Genomic DNA, 25,374 nt, shown 5'->3' with positions numbered 1-25,374 from the left:
GCCATACACAGACGTAACGGACGTAAGCCACCGCCAGACAACCACCAACAGCAGCGCCAACCACCACAGCAGCGCCAACAACAACGTTCATATCAACGATATGAGAAATCATGTGACAATTGCGGACGAGTGCACGGACCTACCAAAACTCAGTGCCCAGCATTTGGCAAATTGTGTAACAAGTGCCCAAAACAAAATCATTTTGGACATATGTGCAGAAGTAACCAGAATTACCACAAATCTGTACATGACATTGACGCTAGTGCTGTAGACGGTGCATGTGGATATTCATGTGACACACCGGAATACTACATCGACATGGTAAGCACACGTTCTTTATCACAATCACCAGACCGTGCCTTCGTTCCCATCACTCTTGGTCCTAGCAAAGTACCAATACATTTCAAAATTGATACAGGCAGTGAATGCAACATAGTTTCACATGAAACGTTCAAACGCCTAAAATTAAGTGCCCCTCTCGAGCCCCCCGACAGCAAACTGACCTCTTACTCAGGCGACCTTCTCAAGGTTCTTGGAAAAGTGAGTCTTCCCTGCTGCCATAAATCTGATACAATCATGGCTACAATCTATGTTGTTGAGAATCGTGCCCCTCCATTGTTAGGACTCAGATCATCACTAGAGTTGAATTTGATCAAGCTGACCTACTCTGTAGAAAACTCCCCCAAAGAGCCCCAAGTACTGACTAGGGATTCTGTAATGTCTGAATACAAAGAGCTTTTCCAGGGAGTTGGGGAAATTCCAGGGTTTGCGAAATTACACCTTAAGGAAAATGCAGTCCCCGTTGTGAACCCCCCGCGAAAAGTGCCCGAAGCTCTTAAACCACGACTTAAGGACGAACTCGACCGCATGGTCAAAGACGGAATTGTCACTAAGGTCACCGAACCCACTGACTGGGTAAATTCGATAGTTTTGGTAGAAAAGCCAAAGACAGGTAAACTTAGGGTTTGCATTGACCCAAAGGCTCTAAATGACTCAATCCGTAGACCGCATTACCCAATGCCGACTTTAGACGACGTGACGTCAGAGCTATGTGGGGCTACACATTTCAGTATTCTAGATATTACGCATGCGTATTGGAGTGTCAAACTAGATCACGAGTCTTCCCTACTTACAACGTTCAGTACGCCTTTCGGCAGATATAGATACCTAAGGCTCCCATTTGGCATCACATCTTCAGGCGACATATTTCAGCAGAAATGCAATGAAATCTTTGAAAACTTGCCCGGAATTCATGCCATAGTAGACGACATTTTGATACATGGTCGCTCACGGTCAGAACACGACGAAAATTTGCGAAAAGCGCTCAATAGAGCACACGAAATAGGCATTAAATTTAATCCCGACAAATGCGTTATCGGAGCGACAGAAGTCCCTTTCTTTGGTCACGTCATTTCTAGTCATGGCCTCAAACCCGACAATGCCAAAATAGACGCCATTGTGAAACTCAAAACGCCGGACTCCCGCGCAGAGTTAGAAACATTCCTCGGCATGGTCAATTACTTGGCCAAATTCGCGCCAAAACTCGCTGAAACCACATCCCCTCTCCGGAGCCTCTTGCAGAAAGATATCGAGTTCTTTTGGGATGAGCCGCAGACGCGCGCGTTCGAAAAGGTCAAGGAGACGATAACAAGCTCACCCGTTCTAGGTTACTTTGACCCAAAGAAGCCCTTAGTCTTAGAATGTGACGCATCACAAAACGGGCTCGGATGCTCCTTATGGCAGGACGGTAGGCCCATAGCATACGCTTCAAAAAGCTTAACTAATACTGAGAAAATGTACGCAAACATTGAACGCGAACTCCTTGCAATCGTGTTTGGTTGTAAGCGATTCCATCAGTTTACGTATGGTAGACACGTAATAGTTCACAGTGACCACCGACCGATTTCTGCAATAATGAAAAAAACCCTGTCGGCAGCCCCTCCCAGGCTTCAGAGATTGCTGCTATCTCTGCAAAAGTATGACGTAACAGTAGAACACGTACGCGGAAAGGACATTCCCGTTTCTGATTACTTGTCAAGGCACTCAGTAAATGAAACTTACCCGACACTGATTGAAGGTTTGGACACACACGTCCATTCGGTTAAAAGACAGCTTCTTGTAACCGACTCACGACTTGAAAAAATAAGACAGGCTATTAGAGACGATCATGACATGAAAGTATTGAAACGGACTATACTACAAGGTTGGCCGGAATCGCGGTCAGACTGCGAGTCCGCGGTAACCGATTTCTGGAATCACCGGGACGAATTGTCATTCGAAGATGAACTATTTTTCAGAGGTCAAACACTCCTCATTCCAAAATCCCTGCAAGTAGAAATGGTTAAACAGGTTCACACAGGTCACCTAGGTGTAACCAAGACTTTACAGCGCGCCAAAGACTGTTTGTTTTGGCCTGGCATGCAAAGGCAGATCACAGAACACGTGTTGCAATGCCCTATATGTTTGACTCACAGAGATTCAAATACGAAAGAACCCATGATCTCTCTAGAATTCCCAGACAGACCGTACCAAGTTTTGTCAACAGACTTGTTTCATTTGGACGGCAGAGACTATCTACTTACGATTGATCATTATTCAAGATTTTTTGAAGTTGACCATTTGACAAATACACGATCTAGTACGATTGTTCACAAACTGCAGGCACATTTTGCTCGCAATGGAATTTGCGATGTTTTACATAGTGATAATGGGCCTCAATTTTCGAGCTCAGAATTCGCTGATTTTGCAAAATCATGGAATTTCAAACATCAAACGTCTGCACCTCTTCATCCCCAGGGTAACTGCTTGGCTGAACGCGGAGTAGGTATTGCGAAGAAAATTATGAAAAAAGCAAGAGATAGTGGTCAAAATGTATACCTTGCTTTATTAGAATATAGAAATACGCCACTAGATTGTGGATACACCCCTGTTCAACTACTTTGTAGTCGCAGAACCAAATCAGTTTTGCCAATCACAAACAAAGCTCTATTGCCCCAAATAGTGAATGCTAGCAAGGTGAAACAGACGGCTATTCATACAAAATCGAAGCAAAAGCAGCATCACGATTCATCATCAAGGCAATTAAAGCCCATATCCATTAATGACTCTGTTAGAGTTCAAACAGGAAAAATTTGGGTTCCTGCAAAAGTCGCGCAACAAAATGGACCGAGGTCATTCACTGTACAAACACGAGATGGAAAAATTTACCGCCGAAATCGCAAAGTTCTACATAAAACAAATGAAATTGTGTCAGACATTCTGCCTTTAGATTACAACATTTCGGCTAGCTCTCCGATTTCCCCAGATGCGCCCCAGTCGGTCAGCTCAGGTCAAATTCCGACTTCAAGCAATTCAAACAGTGAATCAGGCTCCCCTTATGTAACACGGTCTGGCAGATTTGTGAGAAGGAATGTGCGCAACTATGATCAGAACTGGGTTAACCACTAATCAGCGATCAAATGCTGATAAGCACATTTTCCTTTACCTGTGCTTTGAACAATGTAGGAGCAGTGGTTAACTAGCACGATTTATTGTTTTTACATGTAATGTATACAACTAATCCACATTGGTATTAGCATCTCATTTTGTAATGCAATAACTTCTTTTATTCCGGAACGAGGAAGATGTTCTATATCTATGGAACGGACTATAGATAGACTGACCACGTGATTGGCCAGAGCCCGCGGAGCCCGGCACGCTCCAGCGTCAGTCATTAACTATAGCTCGATAGGATAACATGCAACTGTAGATTGTGTATTAAACTGTTAAATAGACATAGCCTTTTGTACTTGCCTTCACCCTTGTGTTGACTTTACATTAGCACTACTACAAATATAAAACACTAATTTATTCAAGAAGAGTGGTATTAACGAACAACAAGGCAAAATAAGTTTTTATTAGGGGAGTACATTGTGTAGGAGATTGGCCTGACATGATCAAGACCATCTAATTATTTTCAATGAGAAATGTACAGTCGGAATGATCCGATAGAGGGACTTTTTTGATTCTGGAAAACATTCTGTTTTCTATATGGGGTATGCTATAGGTTCAATGATAATATACACGTTGTGGTCCATTTTTTTCTACTGTCATCTTAGTTTGAACTGAGGTATGCTCTGAATATTGTCTTTGGCTTTTTAAAGGCAATGATAATATTGATTTTACGTCGCAATTATGAACAAGTAACATAAGCCATCAAAAGCTTAGATGGCAAAGAACATATAAACTCCCTTTAAAGCTACTATGAACATGTAATTAAGAACCATTTATGGACTATTCATCTACGAAGCAAAAAAAAGACGGGATCGAATCCGGCACCCATAGATACATAGTCCGATACGCTAGCCGATCTGCCATTGGTTCATAATTTACAATCCAACCATTGCATTTTCATTCTTAAGTTTTCGTATCGATTAAATACGCCAAGGAAATACGAAAAGGCCTCAGATGTAAAAGACATTTAACACACGAACACAATACTCAATATTTTCTCCCCTGAGCTATTTTTAGTCAAACGCGCCATACGAGTGTGAAGGGCATCTTCAAATGCGCCATGGGAACATGATGAGCGCTTTGTCGGTGATGTTTAAATGTTACAATTTCGATTATGCTGTTTACAAATGAGATTTATGGAAATTTCATGTCCGATAAGCAATTCTAACGGAACAATTATAAATATTATATTCTGCTGATTATGAGTGTCGTGTCTTGAATAGTCCATTCAGTTACAATTTTAATGCAGTAATCATATTAAAAAGGTCCTATATTCATGTTTTAAATTAATGTAATTCAGTTATCATCTCTCAGACAATAATTATTATATAATGTGCTTATTGTCAATTGTGTTTTTCTGTGAGAAATATCTAAGCATATCTGCGTCGGTTAGAAGAGTTAGTGGATGCAACAGCACGTTATATTTTTATAACTCAATAACTGTTTAACAAGAAATCTATTAAAAGAAGAAAACGCGCAACTCGTTGGTTCAGATTAAAATCTGAAGTTTATTATATTCTTAAAACAACCGGTCCAAAATATTACTAACGCTTAAAGCATGGTGGAATGAATGGACAGTTCAAGTGAATGTATAAAAGAGCATTAATCTTAACACATCCTTTTGTTTATCAGAGTCCTTTTGAGCAGTTGACCAAGCCATAAACCCATAAAATCCCTTAACAATAGAAGTACGTTAGTCATTAAATATAACATGTTATCACATCCGTACTTTGACTGACCACCGGTTGGCCTTTTCTTAGAATAATATTGTACGTTTCGTTTATTGTACATACACTTGAAAGGGAAAGGAAATAAAACAAATGTCAATACAAATGAATGCTTATGAAGTTCGGTTAGATTTAACATTTGTCTAAACCTAGTTTTCGAACGGGGGCCCTTCAGGGCCACGTTCATAGTAGGCACATCAGATCGTTACTACAAATGATTACACGGTGATTCGGTCGAAATAATGCGCTCATTGAATGCTTGAATACACATGACATCTTTAAACTTCAACAAATCTGAATTGATGTATAGAAATGTACAATTGAACTCGTACATTTTGCATATCCCTGAAAATGCAGCTGAAAAAATCACGAAATGAATACAACATATGTATACGCAACCGCTCGAAAACGGCGAAAAACTAAGTGTATTGTCACAGGTGTGAGTCGGTTATAAGAAGTAGTTACCATAATTGATTAATCGATTCCAAACAATTCTAAAATTTCCTTAAAAATGAAATGATATGTTAACACTATTCCATTGATCAATAAACAAACGAACGAAGTGAATGCTTTTTGGAAACCGTATATCGATAAAGTATATTATACAGATTACTCCGCCTATATTGATCATGATCATTTCACTTTTCGATCGTCGCCATTTTGTAAGCGCCCTGCCTAAAAGTGTCTCATGGACTTCAGCTGGATTAAATGTGTATTGTAAGTATTTTATAATCAGATTGTTACACATAAACGGCTATACGTGTGCGTGACATGACAGTTATTGAAATTGCTTCATTATTTGCACTGTATACATATTGTTCTTTGTGCAAATGTCTGTGTTTTACCTGCGTTGTTTATGCGCGTGACATACATTAATTGAGAGGACTAAATCATGAACCTGCGTGTTTATTCTATTATTTAATTTGTTTAGATTACGATGTGAATTTGTGTAGTTCATCTAGCTAATTTTGGTGACGTATATTATGCTTTTCGTTAATTTATGCCTTCGTGCCGTTCGTGACTCACACAGCTTCGTGACCTTATGTGACCTACTACGTAGTTACATACCACGAATGTACTCAGTAGCGATGCCAAGTCGATTGTAGTAATCTCCCATTATGAATCTCATGAATATTAATTTTTCACGGAAGGCGACTCAATGCTGGTACCGGTTTTAAACACACTTTTAAAACACATGTATCAACATTTGCGGAGAACCATGTGGTTATTTATAGTTAATTAGATGATGAAATATTCTGGGATCCCAGAGTTCACTGAAAACGTGTTTTTTTTTCTAAAAGAAAAACGAAAGTGAAAATTTGATTAAACGTTTTTTTCATGTTTTAAGGCAAGTACAAAGGATTATTTGGTTTGTATTTAAGTATGAGTGGGGTTTCTTATAGTTTGTATCACTTTTGATACGAAAACAACTGGACTATGAACGTTCTTAGACCATTTATAGACTTCGCCAAAATGTAAACAATAATCCAAAATGGCTGCCGCGAAGTGAAAGAATAAGTACATTTTATGTCTGTTCTTTAAATATTTGTTAAAAAAACATGTGTTTTTCACAAAGTTTGTGTGTTTTCACAAAGTTTGTGTTCGTCCCCAGTTTCGTACGGTTTCGTTCTCAAATATGTTTACATTATGTAATGACGTGTTCATAAAAAAATAAAGCCCGAGAAAAATGCCAGTTTTATGTTACATTAGTAGTTTTCTAACTGAAATGTGATATTGGGTTCATCTTCAAGTGTTGGCTTCATCGCACCTGTCATGAGCAGCTTTTGGTCGTGGTGGAACACTTAAAAGTTGAACCCATCAATTTAAACTGGTATGCCAGAGATGTGTTAATTGAGTATGTTGTGTAGGCTATAAGGGCGTTAATGATTGTATGTTTGGGTGTTGTTGATTTATTTATTTTCCTTTCTTATTATTTTAAACAGACCCGGGAGGAACTGTGAAGAACCAACCAGACAGCCCGGCCGCCAAGCTGCCCAACCGGCCAAGCTTTACTTATAAATGTCTTAAAACCCTAATGTATTGTTTATTTCAATAGCCAACCTGGTTGCTGTAGCCATAGGGGAATTTACATATCTCAAGGCAAAAGAAATAAAAACTGAGCCACTTTCATAAAGATTAGAGCCTTTTCCCTTCATGCATTTAAAAAAACAACCTTAATACATTTTATATGTCTTAAAACCTTAATGTATTGTTTTTTTCAATAGCCAGCCTGGTTGCTGTAGCCACAGGGGAATTTTCAAGGACAAGAACCAGTGCTGGTAAAAATGTGGTTTTCCATACCGGCATTCAGCAAGGATTTCAGAGAAAGGAATACTGTCTCCAAGTAAGAAGAAATTCTAAGCATGTCTGGTGTTAATGCTCTCAAAATGCATCTGGGTACTCAATAAGATGAGATTAACCTTTGAATTGTTAAAAACTGATAGCAAAATGTCCAAAAGACTATATATTTCATAAAATTTGTCTTGAAAATCTTTCAATTCATGAGCTTTTCTGCATATTTATCACATTTATGACCACATAAAAGGTTGTGTATGCCTCAAATGAGTGTTAACATGCTTTTTTCAAACTTTAACAGTATTGACAGATAGTTTAATAAGTGTAAAACATTGCTTTTGTGTCTTGCTTGCAGATCATGATGTGCCAATAAGCTCCAGTTAGCTGCGCTTTTTTCCTCCCACCGGTAGTCCTGCAATCTGAATCCAGGAGAAACAGCTCTGAATCCAATATTTTAGAAGAATGAATATGTAAGGCAACTCTGTAGTACTTGTTTGTGAGTTAATGATCAAAAGAGTGAGATTAAAAGCAAATCAGGTGTAAATAAGCAACGTATAGACATTGGTGAAGTGCTGTACTCTGATTTTAATGCCAAATCTAACCTTCAAAACAGATACTTAAAGAAAAAAAATATTAAAAATGGGCATATTAATGCTATCTCTGCATTTTCTACATCATGTAGCCACCTCATATATGAAAAAACTAGCAGTTGTCATGAATCTGTCAGTTTTGGTGTGTTTTTTACCATTACTTTTGTTGCGCCATTTGTCCCTGAAGCAAACAGTTTGGCATATAGTGGTGTTTGGACTGTCTATAAACACATAATCACTAATTCTTTTGTTAAACTGAACAGTTCTGTTACCTTTGTATATAAGTGGATAAGAAAAGCAAAATTTTGACAAGTTGAAGCATTTCAGTTTGGCTCTATGTCATTTTTGTTATGCGATGGTAATTTGTACGTAGTATGTGTGTCCATGCGTCTGTAAACAATTCATGTTAACGCGATACAGCCTTCAGTTATGGTTGTATCTTGATGAAACCTGTACAGTATTTACATATTAGAGCTCGGTTTCTTTTGAAAACCAGCCAGAGACAACCATGCTTGCCTAGATTATGGGCCTTGATAGTATAAAAATCCTGTAAACAATTGCTCGTTAACACGATACAGCCTTATGCGATGGTAATTTGTACGTAGTATGTGCGTCCGTGCGTCTGTAAACAATTCATGTTTACGCGATACAGCCTTCAGTTTCTGTAAACAATTCCTGTTTACGCGATACAGCCTTCAGTTTTGATAGTATCTCGATGAAACTTGTACAGTATCTTCATATCCATAAGAGCTCGGTTCCTTTTGAAAACCAGCCAGATCCACTCAGCCAGTAGAGCATACGCCCTTTTGGGCCTCTTGTTTATATAAAACTCTAAGCGCAAAAGATGTGCAAAAACCTTATTTTGCTTAGAAAAAAAACCTATAAGAGTAGGCAGGTCATTTTGGGGGTGCTGTTCTGTAGACACCATTGAAAGCTACAAGGAAAACTTTACTTGGTCAAATTATTCCAATGCATAAGGAAATAATGGCTCTTCAAAGGTTTGCAGCTTACCATTTGAGGGAAATGGCTGTTTCTGCTTTTTATGAAAACACCACAGGTGCTAATATTTGTCTCAATCATTTATTGTTTAATATATCATTTCCAAACTTTCAGTATGTGTTGCATAAAGCCTGCAGATGAACTATATGAGTTTTGAAGCCTGTTCCCCCCTCCATCATGCAATGAATATTAATAACTATGTATGTGGTACATGTACTTTCAGAAAACTGAAGCCTTCAGGAAGTCAATGCCACCCATGATATTGATTTACTCAGTTCTGATGTACTCAGCTGTGATGTAAAATGCCTTCAAGCCACTATCCGAAGAACATTCAGACGTTCTAAATGGGCCATTGCCCTGTTGCCATGGAAATCATTATGAGGAGGAGCACACAAACTGTCACTTGTTTTGAATATGAGATGTACCACGAACTGACAATAAACTTTATGGATGCTCTGTTTATTTCATCAGCCAATTTCGATGTAAATTTTACTGAATAATGACAAACAGTCTTACTCATAAGCATCTCTTACTCATTCGTATTCCACAACTTAACATGCTTGCAATTACACTGTGCCATCTATCATAATATAGCAATGCTGCAATGACCACATTTTTATGTACCAGTTGTTGCTTTATACTGAAACTTTTATTGAAAATAAACATAAACACTGACAACACATAAATGTTCCATTCATACATTTGTACATGTTCTTTCAGTGTATATGTTGATAATGTTAAGACATATTTCATGTGCATTTACACATGTGTTTATTGCCAACCTCATAAAAACATGCAAAGTTTGCTCACATACATATTTCCAACACAGACATTTACTGAATGTATTACTACTTTACGTTGATTTTGATATGTAAATAAAACATTGTACTTCTAGTTTGTACAAAACACTTTTCATTTGCTATGTTGTTTGTTTCCATGTTCTGTCTGCATACAGATGATATTTTCATATCAATTTTTAGCTTGACTATTAGTAGAATATGGAGAGCTATACTACACACCCAAGTGTCGGCGTTGGCGTCACACCTTGGTTAAGGTTTTGTGTGCAAGCACACATAGGTTAATATCTAAGTTACTTCTTGCGGTATCGGATTGAGACTTGATACAATGGTACTCAATCATCCAACCTACTTAATTAACCAAGTTAGATAACTCTACTTTGCATTTAATGCAAATTATAGGCTTTTATTATTTGACTTAGAAATTCTGGTTAAGGTTTTGCGTGCAAGCACACATATTGCATTGAGACTTGATGCAATGGTACTCAACCATCCAACCTACTTAATTAACAAAGTTAGATAACTGTAGTTTGCATTTAATCCAAATAATACGACTTAATTATTCGACTTAGAGATTCTGGTTAAGGTTTTGCATGCAAGCACACATAGGTTAATATCTCAGCAGCTACTTGAGGTATTACATTGAGACATGTTACAAGGTACTCAACCATCCAACCTAAGTAATTAACCAAGTAAGATAACTTGACTTTGCATTTAATGCAAATGATAGGCCTTTATTATTCGACTTAGATATTCTGATTAAGGTTTTGTGTGCAAGCACACATTATATAAATATCAAAGCAACTACTTGATGTATTGCATTGAGACTCATACAATTGTACTCAACCATCAAACTTCACCATGTAAGATAGCTCTAGTTTCATTTAATGCAATTAGTTGCCCTTTATTAATCGACATAGAAATTCTAGTTAAGGTTTTGCATGTAAGCACACATAGGTAAATTTCTCAGCAACTACACGATGTATTGCATTGAGACTTTATAGAATGGTATTCAACCACTCAATGTCATTGAATAACCAAGATATATAACTGTATTTTGCAAATAATTGCGCTTTATTATTAGACTTAAACATTCTGGTTGAAAATTTCCTATAACCACATTTATGTTAATATCTCACCACATGAATTGCATTGAAATCTTATCTAACAGCGATCCATGCATGTTTCGCCAAAACTTTTCAATCCTTACACTGAACAGCGGCGGAATAGTCGAGCCAGCTGTCTCTGTGACAGCTCTTGTTCAAAATTAACGTTATGTTTATTTCCATTGTGAAACCTATCCCTTGGGAACAATATTAACATCTTTTAGCATACATGCCTGGATGAGTTTTAAAAAATGACCATATTATGCATACTTACTGCATGAAAATATACAATGACATACATTTCGTATCAACTTGTGTATCTGTATTTCCCTTTCAACTACTTCGAAATAACAAACGTCCCAACCCTAGAATTTTCAAACATATTCTACATAAATTATTTTTATCTTACACTATATATATATGTTCTATATGTATATATCACGCCTAATAAAATTGAAGCCTGTCAACTCGTACGTTGTTGTAAAACCTATGAACCCCACCTCTCAACTTCCCTGTGTGTTCCTATCAATTCGTTTCTGTAATTCCTGTCATCATTTGAAAAAAATGCTAACCCTCTAGGGGCCACCGTTCCTCAGCGCTTTCAGCGCTTTGATTTTATCATGCATTTAAGTGATTATCGAACACGGGTGAAATAATTGCATTATGGTGGTCTATTCAAATTCAACATGCGGCTAACGAATGCCCTTATTACGTCAGCATCCAATGCAGACATCGAAAACCACTTAGTCATTGGTTTTCCATACGTCTAATGTGACCTTACATTTGCAAAACGGGACAAACTTTAAAATTTTATCGAATGGTTGTGTCATAGAATTATATATTGGTAATTCATTTAAATATTTTAATAGTCCGATCTTGTTGTTGTACAATCAAAACATGTTTCGTCTGGCACATGCAACACGTGCAAATACCATAATCCAATTAAACCTATTTAAGCAAACAACTCTGCTGATATTGGAAAAATTGCCAGTTGTGTCTATGCATTTCGAATTAAACCTATTCAATGTTTTCAGCGATACAATAAGGCTAGTATGTAATCGTTTTAAAAGTAACATTCAAACAACCTATCAACACCGTCGAAATATCAAAATAGGTATGCACTACATTGAATTTCTTGTTGTTTGTGTGTTCTTTTTTGTTAGGCCTCAATCCTGAACTGCCAACGTTTCCCCATACCATAGTTTCCGCTGGTCATCACAGCGTCTGGCTGTACTGCGGAACGTTACTCAACTGTTTGGGTACTACCGGGTCTAGTTCCCCTTGTACAATAATAAAGCTCTTCCGCGGACATTAATTATCTTGTAGGTCCTCACACTGATCCGGGTATTCCTAGGGTATGTTTTTATTCGCATGTTTAACAAGACGTCAATCAAGTCAAGCCGTTTTTCCTGTCACAAGTAAGCAGTGGGTCGTTTCCAGTACTCTTTATACAGGTTCCGAGTTGAAAATTAGCTTCTGTTTAATTTTTGGGTGAGGTTAAAAATACCTTAAGGCGTTTTAGAAATGTGCGAAGACCAGACCAGGATTTGAATCCAGGTCCTCTGCATGCTAGTCCAGTGTCTTACCAATATTCCAATCGTTCAAAACGTTTACTTTGAGCAATAGTAAAACTAGTTACGTAATGACTTTTTATGGACGCCTTTAGTGGATGTTGTTCATTTGTTGAGAAAAAACGGAAGTAATTTAGCTGGGGTTTTATTGTCAGGCTGTTTGCTTTTGTTCTGTTTTTAAAGACGGTTAATCATGCCATGAAACCAATAAGGACAATCACAGCGTCCAAAACGTATTGTTAAGTTGTGAAATGGCACGACGATCAAAGGTCTTAGCTAAGCAATAGACTCATAAGGCAGCAAAAACAATCCACATGAATATTAGAATACTGTTTATGAATACATAAGCATTGACAAAGCAGAGAAGTCCGCTGGATAAAGCTTAGCAAATATGCCACAATCACTGATTTCTTAACAATAGGCAGTTGTTCTATTATGATAACATGCAGATTTATGATGAGTATATAATAAAAAAAAATTACATGATTAAAATAAACAGCAGTGGTCGATATTAGCACAAGTCCGCAAGCTCTGCACTGGTTAAATTTCTTATGGGCTTGCTCAAATTCTGAATTTTATACAGCGGAGCTTGTTATGAAATTGATGCTAAGCAATAGTATAAGATTTTGGGCTTGTTCATCCACAAGTCTAATTTCGATGACTGCAACAGCGCAATCATGTAACTGTCTCATTGGGGTTTCCTCGTTTAAAATTAAGAGCACATAAAGGTTTCCAAGTTTATATTATATCTGTTTATGATTACAGATAAATATACTGAAGCTTTTTATTTACTGGGATTATGTAGTAAACACACCCCAGTAAATTTCATATTTGGACTAAAGTGCAAAACTGTGAAATATGGATGAACCTTAAGCAATATCTATTAATGTAAGATTAAAATTGTATGTAAGTTTTTGACAATTATCTATTTTTCTTGCAATTGTATTATCTGTTGTCTAGTCCCTTTGATAAGCACTTTAAAATTCATACATTTTATAAGCTTGTGAAGTCGTCTGAACAGAAATGACAAGCTATTGTCATCACTTGATTGTCAACGTCGAGGTGGCGTTAGTTAAGTTTTGCATTCAGGTCAGTAGCATGGATTTTTACTATCAAAGCTGTCACTTTGAAACTTGGGGAACTTAAAACATATATATTTATACCCTTCTTCACATAATAAAATGCCCTAAAGATATTGAGTCTCATCTGGGGTTTTTGGGTAAAAAACATGAATTTTGGTTGATTTTGAGAATTGGACACCAAGCATCTTCATTTTTTTTTCATTTTTTTTTCACAGAAAATGGATGGATAGTGCCTTCAATATATCAAACTCAGGTCACACATTTGGAAGGGTAGGGGAAGGGTCAGGTGGGGTATATTTTATGACTTTGTAATTTATAGCTAGTTTTTCTAAGTTAAAACCTTTGCCTTAAGGTTACTTGCATGGAAATTATCAAAATTGTCACTTTGAAACTTTGGGAACTTGTTCATCTTTTAAATACTCTTCTTTACTTTGTACCCTAAAGATGTTGAGTCTAACCTGTTTTGTTTTTTTTGGTTAAAACATTAACTTTGATGATTTTTGAGAATTGGACATAGTTTTTAAATATTTGTTTGATAGATTTTTTTTTTCACAGATTATAATGCCTTCAATATATATCAAATGTGTTTTCGATTCACACATTTGGAAGGGAATGGAGAGGATGGGGGATATTTCATTATTTATGGACTAGTCTATTTTCTTTTAAGTTTAATAAAATAATGTGTAAACTTGGGTCACAAGCAAACTATCAGAGCTATCACTTTCCAACTTTGGAATATCAGGGCTTTTCCTGCCCATTTAGGGAAAAAGACCCAGTAGATATTGAGGTTGAATTTCCATCGTTATTATTCAGAAATGGGGAAATTTTACAGTTAAAAGAACAAGCTTTTCAGTCTCCTGCAAAATGTTTGATGAAGAAATGATTAAATATTACTTCATTTTCCCTTTCATAAAACCCAAAATGGCTGAAATATCAATCCTTTAGGTGTAAATATCTATTGCAATAAATCATGACAGATAATAGTTCATACTGATCTCTGAAAGTGATGAAAATCAATGTTTTTGGAATTTTATGATCTCATAAACTTTACATCACATAATGTATTAGGATGTTGAATGTACCAGTACAGGTAAAAAGACTTTCATAAAAATAATAATTATTTTGTTTTCTTATATATTTTTTTTACTTTTCATTGGGATTTGTTTCTGAAGATTGGGAAAAATATCATATATTTTGCATTGAAAATGTGCAAAATGAAATTAATAAACCATAAATGGATAGAATAAGATGAGAGTTCAGCACCCGCAGGCAGTGCTCTTGTCTTATGTCAAATGTGCTGGTATGGACAAGTACCATTTTTAGCTCGACTATTCGAAGAAAAAGGAGAGCTATACTACTCACCCAAGCGTCGGCGTCACCCCTTGGTTAAGGTTTTGAGTGCAAGCACACGTACGTAGGTTAATATCTCAGCAACTACTTGAGGTATTGCATTGAGACTTGATACAATGGTACTCAACCATCCAACCTACTTAATTAACCAAGTTAGATATCTCTAGTTTGTATTTAATGCAAATAATAGGCCTTTATTATTTGACTAAGAAATTCTGGTTAAGGTTTTGCGTGCAAGCACACATAGGTTAATATCTCAGCAACTGCTGGATGAATTGCATTGAGTCTTTATAAAATGGTACTTAACCATCCAATCTACTTAAATAACCAAGTAAGATAACTCTAGTTTGCATTAAATTCAAATAACGGATCCTTTTTTATTCATAGAAATTCTGGTTAAGGCTTTGCATGTAACCACTTTTAAGTCAATGCTTCAGCAAATACATCATGTATTGCATTGAAACTTTACACACAGGCTCCAAACCATTTAACCTTCTTATTTAATCAAGTAAGATAACTCTATCTTTCATATTATATAATTTTTGCCCCTTTATTATGTGACTTAGAAATTCTGGTTAAGGTCTTGCATGTTAGCACACATAGGATAATATCCCAGAAACTACTTGATGTATTGCATTGAGACTTCATACAATGGTATTCAACCACCCAACCTACTTGAATAATCAAGTTAGATAACTGGGTTTTGCAAATAATGGCCCTTTATTATTACACTTAAAAATTCTGGTTAAAATTTTGCATGTAACCACATTTATGCTAATATCTCCGCACATCATGTATTGCATTGAAATCTAATCTAACAGTGATCCATGCATGTTTCCCCAAAACTTTTCAATCCTTACACTGAAAAGCGGGGGAATAGTCGAGCGCGCTGTCTCTGTGACAGCTCTTGTTATGTGAGAAATTGAAAGTTTCCCTTCTTAAATTGTAGGCTAACTTCAATGGAGGGGACAGAGTAATGGCGAAATGAGAATAATTTTAATGAGTGTAGGAAGAAGGATATGTAAAGAGTGTTCTGAGGCCAGGTTATCAGAATCTATTTCAGGGGGGGGGGGCTAAGTTTTTGAGAATTATTGACATACATGTGTATAAATATAAATGGTAGGCATTTGTTTGCATTGTTAACTGTAACTTATAAAAAAAATTAAGTTCTTGTGTCAGCCTGTGCATATCTCAAATATATAAAGACATTTAATTGGTTTGTTTTATAAACATGATATAAAAAACTATTAAATATATATGTATATGGCAACAATTATAGATAATAAAACATTGTAACTCAGGTAAACTTTTTGAAAGATAATTAATTGATAATAACTTAACATGCAATATATATTTAAGGAAGCATATTTGTTTTATTCTTGATTCTATTTTTTGGTATTTTTTTCATATATCAAAAAGATTTTTCATGCAGGTTATGTACAGCTTATTGGATTACTGACCAATAAACTGAATAAAAGGGACTTAATAGTACTCCATATGATGAAATAGCAAAAAAAATTGAAAATTGTCGAAAACTGACATAATCTTGGTATCAGTGTTTTCGTATTTTTTCATTAAAAAGATTTCTGGGTATGTCTAGCTAGTTAAATTCATCCCTTATGCGTGATTGGCTAGTCAATGTTATTATATGATATTACGGAGTTAGGTGTATATAAGCTTAATTATATCACCCTTTAAAGAAACCCTTCGTAGCTCAGTGGATACAAAGCTGGACTGCAATTTTGGGGGCACCCGTTCGAACCCGGTCTTCAACACATTTTTAGCTAGTCTATACGAAAAATATGGAGAGCTATTCTACTCACATTTGGTTATGCAAAAAAAAAATTGTAGTCATAAATGGTATTTTACCTAGACAATAAAATCATTCTAATTATTAAAGCTGCACTCTCACAGATTGAACATTCTGTCAACAATTATTTTGTCATGGAACGTGAAAATGCATTCATTATAATAAGTCTGCTGACAAAAAATAGTCATAGAATTTTCTTTTCAAGTTCAAAAATTTATGTTTGATGCATTTTTTTCTTAAACCGTAAGTAACTCTTTAAAGAGATCAAGTATAAGCTTTTGAACTGAAATTTAAAAATCTGCGATCTTATATTTTGTCAGCAGTCTTTGAACACTGGTTTGCAGATATTCACACAAATATTTGCTCATTTAAAAGACAAAAAGTAAAGAAATAAAAAATCTGATCACTGAAGATCACTGATGGTGACAAGGCCATAACATAACTAGATTTTGCGACGTCTGTATATTGACAATGCCGACGGTTACATACAACTAATTATTAAGATCTGAAGTTAAAAAAAATAAATATTAAAAACACATGTTAACTTTATATCATTTACTCAATATAAACATGTTTAACAAATTTACATCTAAACAACATCCAACCTCTGGAAGTTGAATTTGAAAGTGCATTTTATTGGGCTATTTTCCGTTAAATGGTATACTTGATTTTTGCTGGGTTTTTCTCCCATAAAATATGCATTAAATTTATGGAATTCTCAAATGAAAGAAATGAATCTTAAAAAGTCCATCAAAGAAGCTATTTACTTAAAGGTAATGCAAATAATCTCAAAAACATAAGGCCTGAATTGATTTCTTATTTTTTTGGCTGAAATCGAGGAATTTTATCCCGAAGGAGAAAAACCCCGCACCTAAAAGCTGTTTTTTTTTGTTTCATGTTATTTCACTTCAGGTGTCGAAGCATATTATGCTCCTTATGGTATAAGATGTTGTATTGAGCTAAAATAATTTAAATCTTGTATTATTGAAACCTCGCGGGAAAAATCCTGTGGGAGGTTGAAAAATCCTGTGGGTGGTTGAAAAACCCTGCGGGAGGTTGAAAACCCCCATGTTTTTCTGCAAAAAACCCACTGGGGCTCAGAGTTGGCGGGTCAATTAGACAAACTTCCAAAAACATTTCGCAAACGAAAAACACCAAAATCATACCAAACTGAAGCCTTCTAACTAAGGTTTAGGCCAGTATTTAATTACAACGTTATAAAAGGGTACTTTAGTTTGCGAAATCTGGGATTTGCAAACACAAATTGTAGGTCGCTTCGGTAGAACTACTTCAGCTGAAACAGCTGTCCCAAAGCTTGACACAAAAATCGTAAAGAAGGCAAGTTTTGACACAATAGGATATAACAAGTTGTTGACCGCCTCCCTTTTCTCATATCGGTCATTTTCCAATATTTATACCTCAGCTTCCATTCCTTAAATGAAATGCCTTTCGAAAATTGCGTTATCAATCAATCGATTAACATACTCGGATATGATCGCATTGCAGTTCATTGCATAACAATATACATGAAAACTATTCATCTTGTATTGTGTCAGCAGGTCCCATAAAATCTAAATCAACATTTTAGAAAGTGTTATTTTTTTCTATTTTAAATGTATGTTGCCATAAGGTGAAAGGTGTCGTTAAAGTTATGTCTTTATAAATTTAAATGTGCAATGGTGGTTGTTGTTATAGTAATGTGAAGTTTATTTTTTATTACAATAGCCATTGAATAATATAAGGTAATCAACACTAAATATGTTTAATATGTGTTTGTTTGATTAAGCTACTTGTTATAATTTTACATATAAACTCTATTAAAATAAATGACTTCATCTCAGTTCAATGTTTCAGTGCCCACTGCCCTGGGGAGTGCCCAACTGTCCACTTGAAGTGATGACACATGCATTCTGGTTGGTTATGGGCGATAACTCACTGATGACAGCAGCTTGACAGCTGGATTGAAGCGGGTGATCAAAGTGTATGAAACTAAGCACCTTTAGGTACATATATAGATAATGCTTGTATTGATGACAAAAAGTGATCTAAGGGTATGAAACTTTACGTATTTTAGTTTTGGTAAAATTATATAGATAATGAAATTCTAAATGGCTTATGAATATACAATAAAAGAAAAAAAAATCAAATAATATGACTATATTTTTTTTCAAAAAGATACATGATTTGATACTTGTTTTGATTATGCATACATTCTTAACTAAAATAAGAGACTCCAGCTGTTTCACTTTTTCAGCTACTGCATTACTAGACGTGTCTAACCATCCAACCGTAAAAGATGCCTCTTGCAGTGGAGTTCAGGCTATGGGTGTACAGGCAATGATGACGCAACAGCTGAACTTGACCAGGTAAACAAAGTCAATACAATGAGAATGAAATGGATAGTGATTTTGGTATTGCATTTAGCTGATGATTGTAATGTTGATGATGATGATGATGCTGATGGTGCTGGTGGTTGTTGTGATGATGTTGATGATGGTGAGCATGGTGGTGGTGGATGTGCTTTTGGTGGTAAGCACCGTGGTGGTGGATGTGCTGATGCTGGGAAGCTCGGTGGTGGTGGATGTGTTTATGGTGGTGAGCATGGTGGTGGTGGATGTGCTTATGGTGGTGAGCATGGTTGTGGTGGATGTGCTGATGCTGGGAAGCACGTTGGTGGTGGATGTGCTGATGCTGGGGAGCACGTTGCTGGTTGGTGTGCTTATGGTGGTGAGCACTGTGGTGATGGATGTGCTTATGGTGGTAAGCAAGGTGGTGGTAGATGTGCTGATGCTGGGAAGCACAGTGGTGGTGGATGTGCCTATGGTGGTGAGCACTGTGGTGGTGGATGTGCTTATGGTGGTAAGCACAGTGGTGCCACATCAGCCATGTGGTTGTGGTGGTGGTCATGTTTGTGATGAGCATGATGGTAGTAGTGATTGTCATGATGGTTATGAGCACGGTGATGGTGGTGATGGTGATGATGGTGAAAAGCATGGTAATGGTGGTGGTGGTGGTGGTTATGATGGTGGTGGTCATGATGGTGGTGGTCATGATGATGATGAGCAAGATGGTAGTGGTGATTGTCATGATAGTTATGAGCATGGTGATGGTTGTGATGGTGATAAGCACGGTGAAGGTTATGGCGGTGGTCATTATTGTGGTGATCATGATGGTGATGAGCAAGATGGTAGTGTAGCAAGTTTATTAATATAATTAATGTGATATTTGCCTCTTTAATTATGAAATTAATTACATTTATATATAAGAGATTTATTGGAATTGGCAACTGCATTGGTTTCATGTTTCAGTGGCTGATGGTGGTGAGCACGCTATTGGTGGTGGATGTGCTGATGCTGGGGAGCAAGGTGGTGGTGGATGTGCTTATGGTGGTACGCACATTGGTGGTGGAAAAGCTGATGGTGGTGAGCATGGTGGTGGTGGATGTACTGATGGTGGTAAGCACGGTGGTGGTGGATGTTCTGCTAATGGTAAGCACGGTGGTGCTGGATGTTCTGCTGGTGGTGAGCATGGTGGTGGTGGATGTGCTTATGGTGGTAAGCACTGTGGTGCTGGATGTGCTGAAGCTGGGCAGCAAGGTGGTGGTGGATGTGCTGACGGTGGTTAGCACAGTGGTGGTGGATGTGCTGATGAGCACGGTAGTTGTGGTGGTTGAAGATTGGCAGCACGGTGGTGATTGTGGTGGTGGTGGTGGTGAAGGTGCTGATGGTGGTGAGCAAAGTGGCGGTGGTGTTGGATGTGCTGATGGTGGTAAACAAGGTGTTGATGGTAGTAGATTTGCTGATGGTGGTGAGCACGGTGGTTGTGGTTGTGCTCATGATAATGATACGTACGATGGTGGTTGTGCTCATGATAGTGATACGTAGGATGGTGGGATGTGCTCATGATGGTGATACGTACGATGGTGGTTCTGCTCATGATAGTGATACGTACGATGGTGGGATGTGCTCATGATGGTGATACGTACAATGGTGGTTGTGCTCATGATGGTGATACGTACGATGGTTGGATGTGCTCATGATGGTGATAAATACGATGTTGGGATGTCGTCATGATGGTGATAAGTACGATGGTGGGATGTGCTCATAATGGTGATACCTAAGATGGTGGTTGTGCTCATGATGGTGATACGTAAGATGGTGGTTGTGCTCATGATGGTGATACTTAAGATGGTGGTTGTGCTCATGATGGTGATACGTAAGATGGTGGTTGTGCTCATGATGGTGATACGTAAGATGGTGGTTGTGCTCATGATGGTGATACGTACCATGGTGGTGGTGCTCATGATGGTGATACGTAAGATGGTGGTTGTGCTCAAGATGGTGATAAGTACGATGGTGGTTGTGCTCATGATGGTGATACGTAAAATGGTGGTTGTGCTCAAGATGGTGTTAAGTACGATGGTGGTTGTGCTCATGATGGTGATACGTAAGATGGTGGTTGTGCTCAAGATGGTGATAAGTACGATGGTGGTTGTGCTCATGATGGTGATACGTAAGATGGTGGGATGTGCTCATGATGGTGATACGTAAGATGGTGAGATGTGCTCATGATGGTGATACGTAAGATGGTGGTTGTGTTCATGATGGTGATAAATACGATGGTGGGATGTGCTCATGATGGTGATAAGTAAGATGGTGGTTGTGCTCATGATGGTGATAAGTATGATGGTGGAATGTGCTCATGATGGTGATACATATCATGGTGGGATGTGCTCATGATGGTGATACGTAAGATGTTGGTTGAACTCATGATGGTGATACATATGATGGTGGGATGTGCTCATGATAGTGATCAGTATGATGGTGGGATGTGCTCATGAAAGTGATAAGTACGATGGTGGTTGTGCTCATGATTGTGATAAGTAAGATGGTGGGATGTGCTCATGATGGTGATAAGTACGGTGATGGTAGATGTGCTCATGATGGTGATACTAAAGATGGTGGGATGTGCTCATGATGGTGATGCGTAAGATGGCGGGATGTGCTCATGATGGTGATACGTAAGATGGTGGTTGTGCTAATGATGGTGAAAAGTATGATGGTGGGATGTGCTCATGATGGTGATATGTACAATGGTGGTTGTGCTCATGATGGTGATATGTAAGATGGTGGGATGTGCTCATGATGGTGATACATAAGATGGTGGGATGTGCTCATGATGGTAATACGTAAGATGGTGGTTGTGCTCATGATTATGAAAAATATGATGATGGATTGAGCTCATGATGGTGATACATACGATGGTGGGAAGTGCTCATGATGGTGATATGTAAGATGGTGGTTGTGCTCGTGATGGTGATAAATATGATGGTGGGATATACTCATGATGGTGATACGTATGATATTTGTTGTGCTCATGATGGTGATACGTAAGATGGTGGGATGGGCTCATTATGGTGATTCGTAAGATGGTGGTTGTGCTCATGATGGTGATAAGTACTATGGTGGGATGTGCTCATGATGGTGATAAGTACGGTGATGGTTGTGCTCATGATGGTGATACGTAAGATGGTGGTTGTGCTCATGATGGTGATAAGTACGATGGTGGGATGTGCTCATGATGGTGATATGTACGATGGTGGTTGTGCTCATGGTGGTGATATGTAAGATGGTGGGATGTGCTCATGATGGTGATACGTAAGATGGTGGGATGCGCTCATGATGGTGATACGTACGATGGTTGGATGTGCTCATGATGGTGATACGTACAATAATGGGATGTGCTCATGATGGTGATAAGTACAATGGTGGAATGTGCTCATGATGGTGATAAATAAGATGGTGGGATGTCCTCATGATGGTGATACGTAAGATTGTGGGATGTGCTCATGATGGTGATACGTAAGATGGCGGTTGTGCTCATGATGGTGATATGTACGATGGTGGGATGTGCTCATGATGGTGATACGTAAGATGGTGGGATGTGCTCATGATGGTATACGTATGATGGTGAGATGTGCTCATAATAGTGATCAGTACGATAGTGGGAAATGCTCATGATAGTGATAAGTACAATGGTGGTTTTGCTCATGATGGTGATAAGTATGATGGTGGTTGTGCTCATGATAGTGATACGTAAGATGGTGGTATGTGCTCATGATGGTGATAAGTACGATGGTGGGATGTGCTCATGATTGCGATAAGTACGATGGTGGTTGTGATAAGTACATGGTGGTTGTGCTTATGATGGTGATACGTAAGATTGTGGGATGTGCTCATGATAGTGGTAAGTACGATGGTGGTTTTGCTTATGATGGTGATAAATACGATGATGGGATATACTCATGATGGTGATACGTATGATGGTGGTTGTGATCATGATGGTGATACGTAAGATGGTGGGATGTGCTCATGATGGTGATACGTAAGATGGTGGGATGTGCTCATGCTGGTGATACGTAAGATGGTGGTTGTGCTCATGATGGTGATAAATACGATGGTTGAATGTGCTCATGATGGTGATAAGTAAGATGGTGGTTATGCTCATGATGGTGATACGTACGATGGTGGGATGTGCTCATAATAGTGATAAGTACGATGGTGCGATATGCTCATAATAGTGATAAGTACTATGGTGGTTTATGCTCAAGATAGTGATAAGTACGATGGTGGCTGTGCTCATGATGGTGATACGTAAGATGGTGGTCTAGCTCATGATGGTGATATGTAAGATGGTGGTTGTGCTCATGATGGTGATATGTACGTTGGTGGGATGTGCTCATGATGGTTATATGTACGATGGTGGTTGTGCTCATGATGGTGATATGTAAGATGGTGGGATGTGCTCATGATGGTGATACGTAAGATGGTGGGATGTGCTCATGATGGTAATACGTAAGATGGTGGTTGTGCTCATGATGGTGATACATACGATGGTGGTATGTGCTCATGATGATGATAAGTACAATGGTGGGATGTGCTCATGATGGTGATAAATAAGATGGTGGGATGTGCTCATGATGGTGATACGTAAGATTGTGGGATGTGCTCATGATGGTGATATGTAAAATGGTGGTTGTGCTCATGATGGTGATACGTACAATGGTGGGATGTGCTCATGATGGTGATATGTAAGATGGTGGGATGTGCTCATGATGGTAATACTTAAGATGGTGGTTGTGCTCATGATGGTGATAAATATGATGATGGGTTGTGCTCATGCTGGTGATACATACGATAGTGGGAAGTGCTCATGATGGTGATACGTAAGATGGTGGTTGTGCTGGTGATGGTGATAAATACGATGGTGGGATATACTCATGATGGTGATACGTATGATGGTGGTGGTGCTCATGATGGTGATACGTAAGATGATGGGATGTGCTCATGATGGTGATACGTAAGATGGTGGTTGTGCTCTTGATGGTGATAAGTACGATGGTGGGATGTGCTCATGATGGTGATAAGTACAGTGATGGTTGTGCTCATGATGGTGATAAGTAAAATGGTGGTTGTGCTCATGATGGTGATAAGTACGATGGTGGGATGTGCTCATGATGGTGATATGTACGATGTTGGTTGTGCTAATGATGGTGATATGTAAGATGGTGGGATGTGCTCATGATGGTGATACGTAAGATGGTGGGATGTGCTCATGGTGGTAATATGTAAGATGGTGGTTGTGCTCATGATGGTGATACGTACGATGGTTGGATGTGTTCATGATGGTGATACGTACGAAGGTGGGATATGCTCATGATGGTGATAAGTACAATGGTGGGATGTGCTCATGATGGTGATAAATAAGATGGTGGGATGTGCTCATGGTGGTGATACGTAAGATTGTGGGATGTGCTCATGATGGTGATACGTAAGATGGTGGTTGTGCTCATGATGGTGATATGTACGATGGTGGGATGTGCTCATGATGGTGATACGTAAGATGGTGGATGTGCTCATGATGGTGATAAGTACGATGGTGGGATGTGCTCATAATAGTGATAAGTACGATGGTGGGTTATGCTCATAAAGTGATAAGTAAGATGGTGGTTGTGCTCATAATGATGATACGTAAGATTATGGTATGTGCTCATGATTGTGATAAGTACGATGGTGGGATGTGCTCATGATTGTGATAAGTATGATGGTGGTTGTGCTCATGATGGTGATACGTAAGATGGTGGGATGTGCTCATGATAGTGATAAGTACGATGGTGGTTGTGCTCATGATGGTGATAAATACGATGATGGAATATACTCATGATGGTGATACTATTATGGTGGTTGTGCTCATGATGCTGATACGTAAGATGGTGGGATGCGCTCATGATGGTGATACGTACGATGGTTGGATGTGCTCATGATGGTGATACGTACGATAATGGGATGTGCTCATGATGGTGATAAGTACAATGGTGGAATGTGCTCATGATGGTGATAAATAAGATGATGGGATGTCCTCATGATGGTAATACGTAAGATTGTGGGATGTGCTCATGATGGTGATACGTAAGATGGCGGTTGTGCTCATGATGGTGATATGTACGATGGTGGGATGTGCTCATGATGGTGATACGTAAGATTGTGGGATGTGCT

General features: G+C 38.1%; 1 long non-coding RNA gene across 1 annotated transcript; it reads left to right on the top strand.

Moving 5' to 3' along the window:
* The first annotated feature begins 5,850 nt into the window (after positions 1-5,850).
* LOC128220194 (uncharacterized) lies at positions 5,851-10,014 on the top strand. Its single transcript, XR_008258728.1, has 4 exons — positions 5,851-5,936; positions 7,445-7,563; positions 7,870-7,984; positions 9,327-10,014. It is a non-coding gene; the product is annotated as an uncharacterized LOC128220194 (long non-coding RNA).
* The last annotated feature ends 15,360 nt before the right edge of the window (positions 10,015-25,374 follow it).

The sequence above is a fragment of the Mya arenaria genome, chromosome 15 (genome assembly GCF_026914265.1).
Source record: "Mya arenaria isolate MELC-2E11 chromosome 15, ASM2691426v1".
NCBI lineage: Eukaryota > Metazoa > Mollusca > Bivalvia > Myida > Myidae > Mya > Mya arenaria.
Note: the sequence above shows the minus strand (reverse complement) of the source record. Positions and strands in the feature narration are given on the sequence as shown.